Genomic DNA, 18,768 nt, shown 5'->3' with positions numbered 1-18,768 from the left:
TCGAAAAAAGAAAGTTTAAATTAATTAATGTGAAAAGAAAAATTATTCAGCTGAATGTTTGATCGAGAGGAACGATGTAGTGCAGGTGATGGATGAAAAGCAGGTATAATCGGTGAAACCCCAGGTATTAAGCCTCACAAAACTATCTCATCAATCGAGTTCTTTTGATCAGACTAAAAAATGAGTCGTGGGGCACGTGAAATTTCTACCAACAATCCCTTCCGCTCATATATATTAACTGCTATTTTTTATTTTACACCGAATTTCATTTTTAGTCTTTTCAAAAGGCTCTAAGATCGATTATAGAGAAGTGTAAAACATAATAACTAGGACCAATTACCCATATTGCTTTTGTTACATCATGCCTACACGAATCACCAATCCGTATTCCCGATAAAAACAATCAACGTGAATATATGGAGAAAATTATGGGATTTTCGTACTGGAAACGAATGTCGAAGATGATTTGAGAAGACCCACCAACAATTGGTTTCAATATAATAAAGAAAAACTTGTGTTTTGCGTATGAGAAAAGGAGGGAGAACTACAACCCTTTGTTGACTGCGTAGATAAATGAGAAATAAAATCACTCATAGAGAATATAAAAGCGGAGTCGAAAAAAAAAGTTTGAATTAATTGAAGGGGAAAAAGGAAAATTATTCAGCTGAATGTTTGTTCGAGAGGAAAGATGTAGTGCAGGTGATGGATGAAAAGCAGGTATAATCGGTGAAACCCCAGGTATTAAGCCTCACAAAACTATCTCATCAATCGAGTTCTTTTGATCAGACTAAAAAATGAGTCGTGGGGCACGTGAAATTTCTACCAACAATCCCTTCCGCTCATATATATTAACTGCTATTTTTTATTTTACACCGAATTTCATTTTTAGTCTTTTCAAAAGGCTCTAAGATCGATTATAGAGAAGTGTAAAACATAATACCTAGGACCGATTACCCATATTGCTTTTGTTACATCAATCCTACACGAATCACCAATCCGTATTCCCGATAAAAACAATCAACGTGAATATAACGGAGAAAATTATGGGATTTTCGTACTAGAAAAGAATGTCAAAGATGATTTGAGGAGACCCACCAACACAATTGGTTTCAATATAATAAAGAGAAATTTGTGTTTTGCGTATAAGAAAAAAAGGGAGAACTACAACTCTTAGTTGACTGCGTAGAGAAATGGAATCACTCATAGATGACACAAAAGAGGAGTCGAAAAAAGAAAGTTTAAATTAATTAATGTGAAAAGAAAAATTATTCAGCTGAATGTTTGATCGAGAGGAAAGATGTAGTGCAGGTGATGGATGAAAAGCAGGTATAATCGGTGAAACCCCAGGTTTTAAGCCTCACAAAACTATCTCATCAATCGAGTTCTTTTGATCAGACTAAAAAATGAGTCGTGGGGCACGTGAAATTTCTACCAACAATCCCTTCCGCTCATATATATTAACTGCTATTTTTTATTTTACACCGAATTTCATTTTTAGTCTTTTCAAAAGGCTCTAAGATCGATGATAGAGAAGTGTAAAACATAATAACTAGGACCAATTACCCATATTGCTTTTGTTACATCATGCCTACACGAATCACCAAGCCGTATTCCCGATAAAAACAATCAACGTGAATATATGGAGAAAATTATGGGATTTTCGTACTGGAAACGAATGTCGAAGATGATTTGAGAAGACCCACCAACAATTGGTTTCAATATAATAAAGAAAAACTTGTGTTTTGCGTATGAGAAAAGGAGGGAGAACTACAACCCTTTGTTGACTGCGTAGATAAATGAGAAATAAAATCACTCATAGAGAATATAAAAGCGGAGTCGAAAAAAAAAGTTTGAATTAATTGAAGGGGAAAAAGGAAAATTATTCAGCTGAATGTTTGTTCGAGAGGAAAGATGTAGTGCAGGTGATGGATGAAAAGCAGGTATAATCGGTGAAACCCCAGGTATTAAGCCTCACAAAACTATCTCATCAATCGAGTTCTTTTGATCAGACTAAAAAATGAGTCGTGGGGCACGTGAAATTTCTACCAACAATCCCTTCCGCTCATATATATTAACTGCTATTTTTTATTTTACACCGAATTTCATTTTTAGTCTTTTCAAAAGGCTCTAAGATCGATTATAGAGAAGTGTAAAACATAATACCTAGGACCGATTACCCATATTGCTTTTGTTACATCAATCCTACACGAATCACCAATCCGTATTCCCGATAAAAACAATCAACGTGAATATAACGGAGAAAATTATGGGATTTTCGTACTAGAAAAGAATGTCAAAGATGATTTGAGGAGACCCACCAACACAATTGGTTTCAATATAATAAAGAGAAATTTGTGTTTTGCGTATAAGAAAAAAAGGGAGAACTACAACTCTTAGTTGACTGCGTAGAGAAATGGAATCACTCATAGATGACACAAAAGAGGAGTCGAAAAAAGAAAGTTTAAATTAATTAATGTGAAAAGAAAAATTATTCAGCTGAATGTTTGATCGAGAGGAAAGATGTAGTGCAGGTGATGGATGAAAAGCAGGTATAATCGGTGAAACCCCAGGTTTTAAGCCTCACAAAACTATCTCATCAATCGAGTTCTTTTGATCAGACTAAAAAATGAGTCGTGGGGCACGTGAAATTTCTACCAACAATCCCTTCCGCTCATATATATTAACTGCTATTTTTTATTTTACACCGAATTTCATTTTTAGTCTTTTCAAAAGGCTCTAAGATCGATGATAGAGAAGTGTAAAACATAATAACTAGGACCAATTACCCATATTGCTTTTGTTACATCATGCCTACACGAATCACCAAGCCGTATTCCCGATAAAAACAATCAACGTGAATATATGGAGAAAATTATGGGATTTTCGTACTGGAAACGAATGTCGAAGATGATTTGAGAAGACCCACCAACAATTGGTTTCAATATAATAAAGAAAAACTTGTGTTTTGCGTATGAGAAAAGGAGGGAGAACTACAACCCTTTGTTGACTGCGTAGATAAATGAGAAATAAAATCACTCATAGAGAATATAAAAGCGGAGTCGAAAAAAAAAGTTTGAATTAATTGAAGGGGAAAAAGGAAAATTATTCAGCTGAATGTTTGTTCGAGAGGAAAGATGTAGTGCAGGTGATGGATGAAAAGCAGGTATAATCGGTGAAACCCCAGGTATTAAGCCTCACAAAACTATCTCATCAATCGAGTTCTTTTGATCAGACTAAAAAATGAGTCGTGGGGCACGTGAAATTTCTACCAACAATCCCTTCCGCTCATATATATTAACTGCTATTTTTTATTTTACACCGAATTTCATTTTTAGTCTTTTCAAAAGGCTCTAAGATCGATTATAGAGAAGTGTAAAACATAATACCTAGGACCGATTACCCATATTGCTTTTGTTACATCAATCCTACACGAATCACCAATCCGTATTCCCGATAAAAACAATCAACGTGAATATAACGGAGAAAATTATGGGATTTTCGTACTAGAAAAGAATGTCAAAGATGATTTGAGGAGACCCACCAACACAATTGGTTTCAATATAATAAAGAGAAATTTGTGTTTTGCGTATAAGAAAAAAAGGGAGAACTACAACTCTTAGTTGACTGCGTAGAGAAATGGAATCACTCATAGATGACACAAAAGAGGAGTCGAAAAAAGAAAGTTTAAATTAATTAATGTGAAAAGAAAAATTATTCAGCTGAATGTTTGATCGAGAGGAAAGATGTAGTGCAGGTGATGGATGAAAAGCAGGTATAATCGGTGAAACCCCAGGTTTTAAGCCTCACAAAACTATCTCATCAATCGAGTTCTTTTGATCAGACTAAAAAATGAGTCGTGGGGCACGTGAAATTTCTACCAACAATCCCTTCCGCTCATATATATTAACTGCTATTTTTTATTTTACACCGAATTTCATTTTTAGTCTTTTCAAAAGGCTCTAAGATCGATGATAGAGAAGTGTAAAACATAATAACTAGGACCAATTACCCATATTGCTTTTGTTACATCATGCCTACACGAATCACCAAGCCGTATTCCCGATAAAAACAATCAACGTGAATATATGGAGAAAATTATGGGATTTTCGTACTGGAAACGAATGTCGAAGATGATTTGAGAAGACCCACCAACAATTGGTTTCAATATAATAAAGAAAAACTTGTGTTTTGCGTATGAGAAAAGGAGGGAGAACTACAACCCTTTGTTGACTGCGTAGATAAATGAGAAATAAAATCACTCATAGAGAATATAAAAGAGGAGTCGAAAAAAAAAGTTTGAATTAATTGAAGGGGAAAAAGGAAAATTATTCAGCTGAATGTTTGTTCGAGAGGAACGATGTAGTGCAGGTGATGGATGAAAAGCAGGTATAATCGGTGAAACCCCAGGTATTAAGCCTCACAAAACTATCTCATCAATCGAGTTCTTTTGATCAGACTAAAAAATGAGTCGTGGGGCACGTGAAATTTCTACCAACAATCCCTTCCGCTCATATATATTAACTGCTATTATTTATTTTACACCGAATTTCATTTTTAGTCTTTTCAAAAGGCTCTAAGATCGATTATAGAGAAGTGTAAAACATAATACCTAGGACCAATTACCCATATTGCTTTTGTTACATCAATCCTACACGAATCACCAATCCGTATTCCCGATAAAAACAATCAACGTGAATATATGGAGAAAATTATGGGATTTTCGTACTGGAAACGAATGTCGAAGATGATTTGAGAAGACCCACCAACAATTGGTTTCAATATAATAAAGAAAAACTTGTGTTTTGCGTATGAGAAAAGGAGGGAGAACTACAACCCTTTGTTGACTGCGTAGATAAATGAGAAATAAAATCACTCATAGAGAATATAAAAGAGGAGTCGAAAAAAGAAAGTTTAAATTAATTGAAGGGGAAAAAGAAAAATTATTCGGCTGAATGTTTGATCGAGAGGAAAGATGTAGTGCAGGTGATGGATGAAAAGCAGGTATAATCGGTGAAACCCCAGGTACTAAGCGTCACAAAACTCTCATCAATCGAGTTCTTTTGATCAGACTAAAAAATGAGTCGTGGGGCGCGTGAAATTTATATCAACAATCCCTTTCGCTCATATATATTAACATTTTTTTAGTTATTGCCGAATTTCATTTTTAGTCTTTTCAAAAGGCTCTAAGATCGATGAGAGAGAAGTGTTAAACATAATACCAAGGACCAATTATCCATATTGCTTTTGTTACATCTATCCTACACGAATCACCAATCCATATTCTCGATGAAAACGTTCAACGTGAATATAGAAAATGTTTATAGCACAGGAAATGAGACTGAAAAGAAAAGGACTCCTTACAATTTATGTAAATGTCAATGATGATTTGAGACCCTCAACTAATTAGTTTTTTGGTTTTATAAAATAGAGAAATTCTGAGGTAAATGATATATTTGTGAAACGACTACGTAGATTACCGGAGATACTTCATGGGGGGATACAAAATATGAATTAAAACAGGAAATTTTCAATTAATAAAAGTGGAAAGAAAAGAAAAACCCATTCTTCAGTTCAGTCAAAAGTTTTATAGAGACATTTTTTGTCTTCAATTATAATAAACTACTTTTATTTGTCTTGCAAATAAAATCAAAATAAGGAGTATCTAGAGGTTTTAACATTTCAATTGGTACATGATAAATGAAAATGGTTTAAAATTGATTAAATTTTGGAATCTAGAAAATGAAGAAATAAATTAAGATATGCCCCATTCTTCCGAAAATGGAATAATTGATCTAAATTTAAGAGAGTTAATGCTTACATCCCAAGTACCTACCGGTTATCATAACATTCATCATCAATCTGGGGTATTGATTAGACTAAAATATGTATTTGTTAAAATGAAAAATGAAATCTGGGCAGTTAATATATATGAGCGATAGAGTATTGATATTAATTTCAGGCACTCCACGATTTTAGTCTAATCGATACCTCAAACTGATGACAATATCATGATGATTTATAGGCACATAGAAATTCGATCAAGATAAATGTTTTTGAAGAGTGAAATGTGAAGTGATCAAAATGAGTTCGCTAAAACGTTCATAGATATTTTTTCATTCGTTGTTAAATAAAGATGGAACTGAAGAAAATATCAAGTTAAATAAAATAGAGAGCGGCAATAAAATATCATGACCAATTTCGAAGATATGATTAATTTATGAAATGAAATTGTAAGTAGTTCTTGAGCTCTAGTAGTATTAAGATCATTTTGAAAACATAAATATATAAGCAGCAACAATACGTATGTCCCATGAAAATGTTCAATATGGTGAAATAAGCTGATATTTTGAATTTTACGTTTACGAGATAATAAGACTGGAATGAAGAACTCTGGAATCGAGAATTTCGGAAAAATTCGAAGCCCTAAATGAATTTGAATAGTTTAAAAATAATACATTTCGAGTATTTCGCAGCACAGAAAATAAGAAACAAAAAACGAGGCTATATGTATGACCGACCAACAATTTTGGAAAATTGGCAAAACAATACAATTATTTACTCCCACTATGGAAACCGGACGCATCGGCAGAGCGACGAAATTGGAAACCCTTAGTCCAATTCACGTTACCTCGATCCGATGCGGTGGTATTTCACCGGGCGATGCGAGTGGGTCACATCTACCACATCAATGGAGGATGAAAAGGAAATAATGGGACTGAAAAAGACTCCGTAGAAAATTGGAAATTTCGAAATGTTTAGAATGTGAGACCCTGAATTTATCCGTAGTTTGATTCCTTATTTTTGACAATCCAATTACTGTACATGTTCAAATAATAAATTTAAAGCAGAAAAATTCAAATATATAAAAGTTGAAAGATAAACAAAATCGTTTGATCAGACTAAAAATTTTTCTTTTGGCGCGTTATAATTTCATCATTCTGACCGCTCAGGATATGAGTAAGTCATTTTTCATTTTTTCATTTTATCGTAAGCCTAAGTGGTGGGAAAAATATTGAAGAGTAGTTCAAAGGACTAACTACCCACACATATTGCTTGACTTCATTGACTATACATTAAAAAATTGCCTTGTAGTTTTCCAATAATTTCAAGTGAAATGACGACGCATTTCTATTGAGAAGAAAAATCATTTTATTGAGTAATTAGTTCTGTAGATTCGACGTACCAATTTTGAAAATTTGATTACATACAATATATAATAAAATTCCAAGTCATTATTCTTAAACCCTAGAACTTAGTATTTAAATTATTTTGTATACATGTTTATTGACATTACTACAATCATCAATCATCCATATATTTCAAAGAATTGCTGTGAGAATAATAATCAAGTATATTTTACCCTCAAATTAATAATTGAATATTTTTTATGTGGTATTCGTAGTAGACTATTCACTGAAATTTAAATAATTACGTATTTGCTAGCTTTCGAATTTCATGAAGAAAAATTTCATGTTCTGATGAATTTGTTAATGACATTTCAAGGCATAAAATGCCGAATCTATTGATATTGTCTGAAATGTCGTTATTTAAATCGAGAGGTCCATATGAATTTTCAAAATATAATAACTGAAAATTAAGTGAAATTCCGTGATTATTGTTATCTAATGCATAAAAAAATAACTTTTTTGAACAAAGATATTCCTAGGTCCCGAGTAGGTACCTACCTACCGGTTATCATACCACTCAACATCAATTTAGGGTATTGATTAGACCAAAATATGAATTGGTTGAAATAAATAATGAAATCTGAGTATTACGTAAATAGCAGTTAATATATATGAGCCATAAAATATTGATATTAATTTCACGCACCCCACTCCACGATTTTAGTCTAATCGATACCCCAAATTGATGACGAGTATTGTGATAACTTAGAATAGAATATATATTAAGATTAGTTAGATATTAGATAAGTTTTTGAAGAAAAAAATGAACATAAGGGGCTAGCTAAAACTTTGATAGAAATTATTTTATTGGTTGTTGACTTAGAGATATGGAGATGGAGAAAAAAATTTTTTTCGATTCTACAAAAATTTGATAATTCAAAACAGTTTTCTATTGAGAAGAAAAATAATTTTATTGAGCAAAAAGAAAATAGTTGAGTAAACTCTACGTAAGTACTAATGGCATGACCAATTTAGGAAATTTGATAAGAATATGAAATCCAAAATTTTTGCAAGTCGTTCTTCTTCGCCACTACCATCTAAATTATTTTTAATATTAATACTAATGTATATTGGCTAATATTTTAATAGAATATCACGTGACTCTAGTGTTTAATTTTTAGTCTGATCGAAACGATGATTGTTATGAATACAATCCCCTACCTTTCGATGATATACCTCTGGTGCTTTCATGTTTTTCTTGTTGTTCCTGCTGGTGTTTTCTTGTTTTTCTCACTGTTAATGCCACTAAACTACTTAAAATGTCTACTAATTACCTTCCAGCTTTTAAATTTTAGGCTTGTGATTGGATGCTATTAACATCTGTATTCAAATTATTGTCAAGAGAAAATGTGTATTACACTACATAGACGTAAATTATCAACTAAACCAACAATTAAAAATTCAAAAATAGAAAAAATTATAAAAGAGTTAATTTCATTGAATAGAAAGTAGGATGTCGATTCAATTTTCAATTTTATAAAAAATCGTTCAAGAGATTTTGGATCAATTAATTTTTATGAAGATTGATATTTTGTTTTCATAAGAAATTATTAGAATACAATGGTTAAAACTGAAAAATGCGCACAACAGAAGATTATTGAACTTGATGTTGAAGTTGATTAATAATATTGGAAACCTGTCAATAATATTTTAAAAGCCAGAAAGTAATTTAATCCTAGCTACCAGTAATTATTAATCTTAAAATCTGAACTAAAAATTCGCATCATGTGTGATAATAATTCTTAAATACTGTTGATATGTATATATATGATTTTATATGTGTGGATTCGCACACCGCGATTTCTTTCTGATAGATGCCGGTTATAAGATTACTAATAACTAGGATTTAACTAATATCCCAAGTTCAGCCAATTTCTGATAACAAAGTTTTCATTTTTTATTTAATTGCACGTTAGCATTTTTTTTTTCAGGAGAAAGTAAAAGAAAACTACTTGTAGTCCAACGAATATATGATGGAGGAAAATAAATAATTTCTGTAAATAAAATTAGCAAAAACAAAGCGGAGGATTCTAATTGAAAAGCAAGACGAAAAGGATGTATAAAATAATGTGATAAATTCGAGAAAAAAATAAAAGTATATATGACCGTTTGATAGTTGATAGAATTTCCAAATTTCCCACGATTTAATTTCTTGCCCTTATTAATGCATGGGTATTTTCCAAAGAAATTTTGTTGATAGAGCTAAATATTTCCAAGAATATTTTATTAACCGTAAGTTGTGTGTATGGGTATTGTATGGTTATATGTAAAAAGAAAACTATAAAAATTAGTTGGAGAAAAAATTGAATTGAGCGGCTCTCTCTTTAAAAGAATCATGTAGAAAGATGATAGTTTATTATTCGTTATCACTTATCTCATCACTCCTCATCATTCTAGGATATTGATTAGATTAAAATATGAAAAAGTCTTAATTATGGATTTTCAGCACAAATAATAAACGAAAATGATGTTTTTCATAGAGTTGTTGATAGTTTGAAAAGGTACAATCTACAATCATAACAACAAATTATTATTAATTGAGAATAATTTGAAATATTTTATATAAATAGCAGTTAATATATACGAGCGATAGAGTATTGATATTCATTTCACGCACCCCACCCCATTTTAGTCTAATCAATACCCTAAATTGATGAGGAGCATTGTGATAATTCGTATAACTGATTGATATCCAAATTAATGGAAGCGAATAAAAGAAATTATGTATTCATTTTAAGATACACAACAAAAAAAAATTATTTAATTATATTGGCTTTTGTCTTGGAAACTATCCTTGCTATATATGAGCATAGATAGGGATAGATAAGAAAAGAAACCCAAACAATTGAAACTTTTCTATATAAGAGAAGGATATAATGGACCAAATTAAATGAATATGTGACATTGATTCTTAAAAGGAATTTCACGCTATCCCGACCCCGAAAATAATTAGTAGATATCTACCTATTACCTACGATTATGGTATGGCTGGAACTTGGGAAGTGTTGTGATGACTGATACCTAAGATTTACCTAATCATTTTCCAACTTTTAAATTTAGTAATATATATAAGTATACGTAATTTCAAAGTTTTAACTAATTAGAGCTATTTTTAACAAGACAAGTCGGTTGACTTTTGTTTTTGATATAAAGTGGCTAGATCTAGTTATTTCTTAACGTTTTTGAGCGAATAAATATTCACTAATAATATTCATCTACATATTTAAGAAATATGCTATGCTTTCTAATAAAAAACTATTAAAATTAAACAGGTGAAAAGAATATAATAAAATAATATATAATATAATAAAATTTAATAAAAAGAATGAATTTCAAGTCAGAATATACTTGATTACCTTCTAGGTACTGATCATACCACGTCAATCTAAAGCATTGATTGGACAAAAAATAAAATGGCATTGAAATTTGAATCTAAAGCAAAAAAATGTAAATAGCAGTTAATTTGATATGAGCGTTATTTTCCTTTCATGTAAAAATCAAGCACAAGAGGATAAACCCCATTACACTCGAGTAGTTCGAGTGTGGTGCGCGCCTCGATTGTAGAACTGATATTGGTTTGAATTTTGTATTGTTCGGAAAAACGTGCCTTAGTAGCTGATTCCTCAGGCTTGCACTTCTCCAAAGAAAGGAGTTCCGTTAAATTTCAAAGTTCCGGGCGTCTGCAGACGAGCTCGATATTCACGAGCCGCGTCCGTCGCCTTCTTCCTATCCAGTTTGATTATTGATAGAAATTTCACGCACCCAACGAATTATTTCAAGTCTAATTGATGTCTTGGATTGAGTGGTACAATGATGCAATTACTCAGAGATACAAACAGAGTCAAACCGTAATAAACTGCGTATAAATTTTTAAAAGAAAATACCCCATTCAATATCAATGATTGGATAAGGTTAAAATTGAAAATATAGGAAATTGTCAAATCTATTGAAAAGAGGACAATCATTATGTAGATAATATACGGACGTTGGAAAATAAATAGCTAGCATTCAAGTACCAGTCTCATAAACAACAATGTATGATTCTATTTTATTCGCATCAAAACATTCATAAAAAATTTATAAAGTTACCTAAAAAGTATTTTCCCGTTTTACAAAGAGGATGCTGTGTTGAGAAGCAAAGGGAAAGGAGCCATTTCTCAATACGATAGAAAATATTGATGATTTCTCATAAATTATGTCCGTTTCCAATATTCATTTCGTTTGTTAATAAATCATACTAAAAGAAAGTCTTAGTATTCAAAATTAGAGCCGATCGTACCTACTCTATGGTATTAACCCAACATTCAGAAGGATCTTTGAGAACTTAACATAAAACCTCATACTCTTAAATCAGCTGCCCACTATATACCTCGGCATAGATAACTCCGCCATCTGGAATAATTTCAAAGTTCACTTATCATCTTTCATAATTCCACCAAACATACAACAAGGCTATTCGCTTGAATCGATCTCTTTTTGCAGCGGGTTCTGGTAATTTTCCTTTGTCTAACCACTGATTTTCACGTTTTGGTTGTTTCGATAAATCCATTTTCAATCGCAAGAGCAATGTGTTTATATAACCGATCATCTTTTGCCAAGATAAGGAGCTGTTTATACACATCTATTCGAAGTTTCGCTTGAATATCGGTTATACCTGTAGCACTATTCCATAACTTTCATAGATCCTAGCCAATGATTTCAAATGACGATATATGATATCTTCAGAAGGCCTAAAGGAACCCGATACTAGTTTAATTTTCTCCTGCTTCTCTTGTAACCAGAATATTCCACGCAAGTGTACAACCTGAGCGCGATCCGATCGATCTTTAAGTATAAAATCGCCAATAAACAAAAGTCGCATTTTTAAAAATTGTAACGCAGGAATTTTGATAAATGAAAACAGACTGACTACTGCCCGTAGGCATTGGTCTGGTCCAATGGTCCATTGGTTACTATACTGACTAGAGCTCCCGGAGTTTGCCAATAGAAAGAATATCAGGCCAAGCCTTACATCAACATCCAAAATTAATCATTTGTTGCGTCGTATCGTAAAAAATCGTACAGCCATGATACTGCAAAGTCTGACAAAAGCCTCAATGTACAAAATAAAAACTCGTCGAAATATCTAAGATAAGAAATGAAAGCGCCTATGTGCTTACATAGATTTTAGAAGACAAATATTTCAACAAACTTTAATCGAAAAGGGCAAAATACTTTTTAGATGACTTTATACATTTTTCATAATCATGCGGATAACTAAAATAAACTTACCTTTTGATCGGGCTGCTAATATACGCCGTTGATATTCCTTCTGAGACATGGCGGCACAACACTTTGTTCGATTACTCATTCACTCGATCGTGAATGAATCAAGACCGGTACGCGGGTTGTAACTTATTATTTTGTTTTCCAATTTTATATAAATTATGTTGGTACCTACTTTATCAGATCTCCTCAATTATAATCAAGCTTTCAATTTATGTATGTTAAATAACTTAAATGTTTATATCCAATTTTATTACATCTTGGAAAAGTGATCGATTTGGATTTCGTGTACAAATTTTCTAGAAAAATTTTTTTACCCCGAAAACTTGAAAATATAATCAACAAAAAGATATGTTTGTTAACTTTATCAACTGAAAAATAGTGAATACAGTCTAACATTGGTATCAGTTTGTACCTGAATTTATTTCCCACATCGAAAGATTAAATAATGTCAAGTTTTTATATAATTTTGAAGTATTAAATGTTTGTGTATCCATGTGTAGCTAATTAAAATCCTAACTCAACCCAATAAGAAATAAGAATTTAATAATTAATAATATTAATAAGAAATTAATATAATATATATTAATATAATATTAATATAATAATTAATAATTAATTATATTATTAAATTAAAATAATTAAATAATTAATAAGAAATTAATAGAGAAGACTAATTATATTATTGGTCAATTGTTACTAATTCCTAAAATGGTGTACCCCGCGATTTAATTTCTTGCCTTTATTAAAGGCACTAGAATTATGATGGATATTTTCCAAAGAAATTCTGTTGTGATAGAGCAGAATATTTCCAATATGTTATTAATAAGATGTGTGTAAGATGTAAGAAAATTATAAAAAGTAGTTGGAAATAAAGTTGAATTGAGCGGCTCTCTCTTTAAAAGAATCAAGTAGAAAGATAATAGTTTATTATTCGTTATCACTTATCTCATCACTCCTCATCAATCTAGGATATTGATTAGATTAAAATATGAAAAAGTCTTAATTATGGATTTCCAGCACAAAAAATGAACAAAAATAATGTTTTTCATAGAGTTGTTGATAGATTGAAAAGGTACAATCTACAATAATCACAACTAATTATTATTAATTGAGAATAATAGATTTTATGTAAATAGCAGTTAATATATACGAGCGATAGAGTATTGATATTAATTTCACGCACCCCACTTAATAAATACCCTAAATTGATGAGGAGTATTGTGATAATTCGTATAACCGATTAATATTATCCAATTAAATCGACGTGAATAAAAGAAATTGATTATTTATTGTGAGGTGAACGAATAAAATTTTATTTATCGAGAGACACAATTAGATTGACTTTATTTTGGATGTTGTCAGATAGAGAGCTTTGCTTGCTGTATGGATTCTGGGTATTGGAATTGATGAAGATAGAAACCTTATAAATTGAGCATTTCTATTTGAAAGAGGGATATAATGGACCAAATTGAATAAATATGAATAGAAATTTCACGCGCCCCAAGTCTAATACTATTGATAATGTGATTTTACTTTAAGATGCGTGTGATTGTTACCTACAACTTTTCGATTCAGTTTAAACTTTCGATTTCATGATTGAGCAAAGTGTCTTTAAATGTTAGGAATGAAAACCCAAATAAATTCAGATTAAAAGTAAAAATTAATCTGAGATTCTTCAAATAATTAAGTAGTAGGTCACCATGAATTCTGATTACTATGTACATAACAATGTGACCATAGGAACGGTCGACGACTACGCGCGAATAAACTTTCTATTTCATTTCTAATATGAATCAAATTTTTAAATTCAATGTTTAATAAAGATAATTTAATTTATCCCTCCTTTGTGTCTGTATATTATCTTGTGTGTGTGTGTTTGTGTTCTTGTTGAGACCTTACCACCTAACAAATTTTTAAGAGTTCGATTCATTACAAAAATTTACTAATCGATCATATTTCCAAGCCTTGAAAATATAAGGAAAAACTGAAAAGTTCCATTGAAAATAAAAAATAATCATGATATAAAAAAATGTGATGAAAGCCAGATAATTGAGTAGAAAGTAGATAGGTACAGTAAGTTATTCATAAATGCGACAGAGCATTAATAAATCTGTTTCAAATCAAAAAATAGTTCTTTATAAAAATATTTTTATTTATTTATAAATTTTTAGCTGCGAAATTTTCCATAGTGTGTTTAGCTCGATATCTAGCATCTAACTAATTATTTTTCGGTGAATGTCTTGTGGACGAATCTTAAAAACTTAAATAAAATGATTTGAATTATTTAAGAATTAGCTAGGTCCTAAGTAACTAGTCGAAATTTAACCCTTGATTAGACTAAACCGTAAGATAGTGCATCTTTATTTAATATATATATATATATATATATATATATATATATATATATGTATATATGGATGCAGTTATTGAGGCCTCAAATTGAATATTGTAATTAATTATCATAACTGCCTAGTTTTGCCATTGGTTGCTTCAGAGACAGATCCTAATGCCTTCTGAGTATATATTTCAAGTTAATCAATTAATGATTGTATGAATAATAATAAAAGTTTTAAAAATTAAAAATGAAAGATTAAATTTGCCAAATCTCTTGAAAAAGATAATTTTGATTAATAATTAATATTAACGAAATAGTAGGTCATAAAGAAATCTGTGTGTACTGAGTAAAAAATACCGGTGTGACCTAATACGAGCGGTTGGATTGTTGATAGAAATTTCATGCACCCCACGATTTATTCTCTAGTCTAATCAAAGTCTTGATTGGAAAATTAGTGAGATGATTATTTATTACCAAAAGCAAATTACTAATTTGCCAAGTTGTTGAACATGTATTAGTTTTGGAAGAAACAACAATTATTATTCTGTCGCAATTATAAATACAGTTCGTACATAAAAAAATAGGACGTCCATCATTTATGAACTTTGTGAATATAAAACAAATTTTCAAATTTATTTCAACATAATTTGAGAGGTTAATTGTTGATAGAAATTTAATCTGTCTAATATAAATCCCAAATTTCTCCAATATTTGAATGACAACTTCAGCTATGTCAGCGATAGGTGGTTAGGTTTCTTCTGCGATCCGGCATATTTCGTCCAAAGCTATTCTTGGATTTATTTATCACAAGCCGCTATTTATCGTCTTTAATCTTTTAATTAATTTATTCTCCTTATTTATATGAAAATTCGCGTAAAAAATGACTTAAACAGGTACACCCTCCCTCATTCACATTTTTTATCCTTCGATTCCAGTTTTTATTCCAAAATCCTAGTCACGTTTTTCACGCCACGACATGGTAAAAAACTTGTTTCACATGCTATGCCCTACGATAAATGTTACGAAAAATGATGATAAAAAAACTTCCTTTATCTTCAAGCCCGCACAATAGAAAGATGGAAACTATAGACCGGCTGAAAACTGCTAACCGTCGAAACGAGACGTTACCAGACACAATTACCCGACTATGCACCTAAAAATCAAACAAGTACCAGCACCAGCAGCTCAAAATCCAGAACGTCCTGTCAATAAAGAAACGCAGTCAATGAATTTTTTTTGCAGATTATGATGCACCAGCCCAACCACAACAAGGTGTCGCCATTTTTCTCCAATATTTGAATAACAAGTTCAGTTTTTCCTAACGATAGATGGTTGTTTTTACTGCGATCCGTCATATTTCGTCCAAAGTTAATTCTCGGATGAATTTATCACAAACCGCTATTTATCGTCATTATCTAGCCTTTTAATTAATTCATTCATTCATTTATATAAAAGTATAACTTACTGCACCCCAATATTTTATAATATATCCCTAAATTTTTTATGTATAATAAAAATGGTCGACAAGAATTTCATAACACAAGTGAGACATTAATTTTTAAAATGGAAATACCAGTCTAATGATAAAAAAATATTCATTAATTCCTAATACCTAGGACTTTTTAATAGTTCAATTATCCCCATTTTTATTGGCTAGCAGGTAGGTAATTTTATAAAGGGGCGGATAAAAGCGGTAAATTTTATGGCCGAAAAGTACCTGAACTGTATTATTCAGAATAATAAACATAAAAATAACATTAAAAATTAGTATTTTGTTGAGTTTCATAGTAAGCGGTTCTCTTCTGTTCATTATTCAAAAAGTGAATATATAGACGAAAGTGTCGAGTCAAACGCGCCGCAGTTCATTTATGGTGAAAATATATAAGATTTAAAAAAAGTGAAATAATTTTTTTCAATAAATATTTTACAAATGAATATGATTCTGAAAAACTTAACTTAAGTGTTACTATTATTTATTTTTTTCATATTTTCCATTTTATCACAATATGCTATTCATTCTTGTGTTACTTCAAAAACATTTTTTTTGTCGACCATTCTAATTATTCATATTCAGATAAATTTTTAACATTAGTAAAAAAAATAGAAACTATAGAAATTAAACTCAATATAGGGAATTTTTTTACAAATCAATCTTGGACAGAAAAAACTATAAAAAGCAAATTGAACATTTCTATAACAACCACCTCTCAAAAATAAAAAAAATATATTAAAAATGCAATATGAGACAATTTCTGAATTAAGAAAAAATTTTTAATTTGTGAATTTACTTCTGGATTTGGATACAAGAAAATAATAAATTCTAATGATGGTCTAGAGATATGTATTCTTAAGAAATTTCATACAGATATTATAATGAAAAAATTGTAAGAAGATGACAAGATCTTCTACGGGAAATAAAATTTATGCAAGAATACAGCAACAAGGAATAACTAATTTCAAAGTAACAATTGAAAATCTGGAATAATTATGCAGTGAAAATTTAACATTTATCCACAAAATTACACTAGAAATTTAAATATAAAAAAATAATTTAAGATTGAAAAAAAAAATTAAAGAAGAAAAGAACAATTTTAAAATATCACAATTCCAGAAATAAAAAATTAAATAAGTGCAAAAGATAAAAATATACCCAGAATATAATTTGAAAAATAAATAAATTTTATATTCACAAAAATATTAAACATCAATAATACAAAAATGAAAATAGAAAGACAGAAATTACTTACATTTGTAAATGATGCACTTCACAATTCACAAAAATATTCAAAAGGATTTTGAATAATAAGTTACAACGTAAGCTTAAGCGCCGCGAAAATCTAAAATGGTATGACCTATAACTGAGAGAAACGACGTATTTATAAGAGAGGCCCTTCTTCCTTCACCCAACTTTGTTCTCGGCCAATCGAAACAAGGGTTCGAAAGATGTAGCCAATCCCAACAAAACGATCAGAACATGTGGGGTGGGGCATTTTTCATTCTTCTCAGTATTTTTATGGTGAAAGGTTCAAAATTCTGAACACCAAGACCGTTTGTCCCAAAAATTAATAGAGAATATTAAAATTCTAACTTTCAAAAATTGAAAAAAAACAAAGTATAATAATTTTATAATTCAATTAAATGTTTACGTTAGATATTTTATATCTTCAAATTTCAAGTTTTCAAGTCGATAATGGAAAAGAAAGATGAAAATTTATATAAATGAAATAGCTGTCGATATGAAGATTGGGAAACTTAATTTTTCACACAAGTTAGCTTTCTATTTGATGGACTTTGGAAAATTTCAATTTCGTGAAAGGTATTTATTATTATTACATACATACTTTCTTGTGTTAACTTCACCAGAGAAAATTAAAAATTAATAGATTCAGTGTTTTTTTAATGATATAAATTAGAAATAATTTACGTTTGAAAATTTTTTCCAAGTGGTTCAATTAATAAAATAGTCCAGAAAACGATTTTTTTTTCAAATGATTATTAAAAACATGGAATTTTAGTTTCAAAAAAATTCAATTTTATAAAAATTTGTTTTAGAAAAATACGATGTATAATAACTTTGAAAAATTTTTCCAAGTCGCTTATATAATAAAATAGTCCAGAAAATGATTTTTTTTTCAAATGATTATTAAAAACATGGAATTTTAGTTTCGAAAAATTCAATTTTATAAATTTCTACATAAGAACAAAACAGTGTATAATAATTTTATCAATCAATTATCAAAGTAATCCACAGATCCGAAGTTTACAATATTTTATATTTTTAAATTTCAGGTCCAGTTTGGGAAAGAAAGACAAAAATTTATAACAAATGAAATAGCTGTCGATGTGAAGATTGGAAAATTTGAGTTTTCACACAAGTTTGCTTCCTATTTGATGGACTTTGGAAAATTTCCATTCCGTAAAAGGTATTTACATACATACTTTCTTCCATTAACTTGATCAGAGAATATTAAAAATAAT

Source organism: Diorhabda carinulata, chromosome 8 (genome assembly GCF_026250575.1).
Source record: "Diorhabda carinulata isolate Delta chromosome 8, icDioCari1.1, whole genome shotgun sequence".
Classification (NCBI taxonomy): domain Eukaryota; kingdom Metazoa; phylum Arthropoda; class Insecta; order Coleoptera; family Chrysomelidae; genus Diorhabda; species Diorhabda carinulata.
This window is presented reverse-complemented; position numbering follows the sequence as displayed.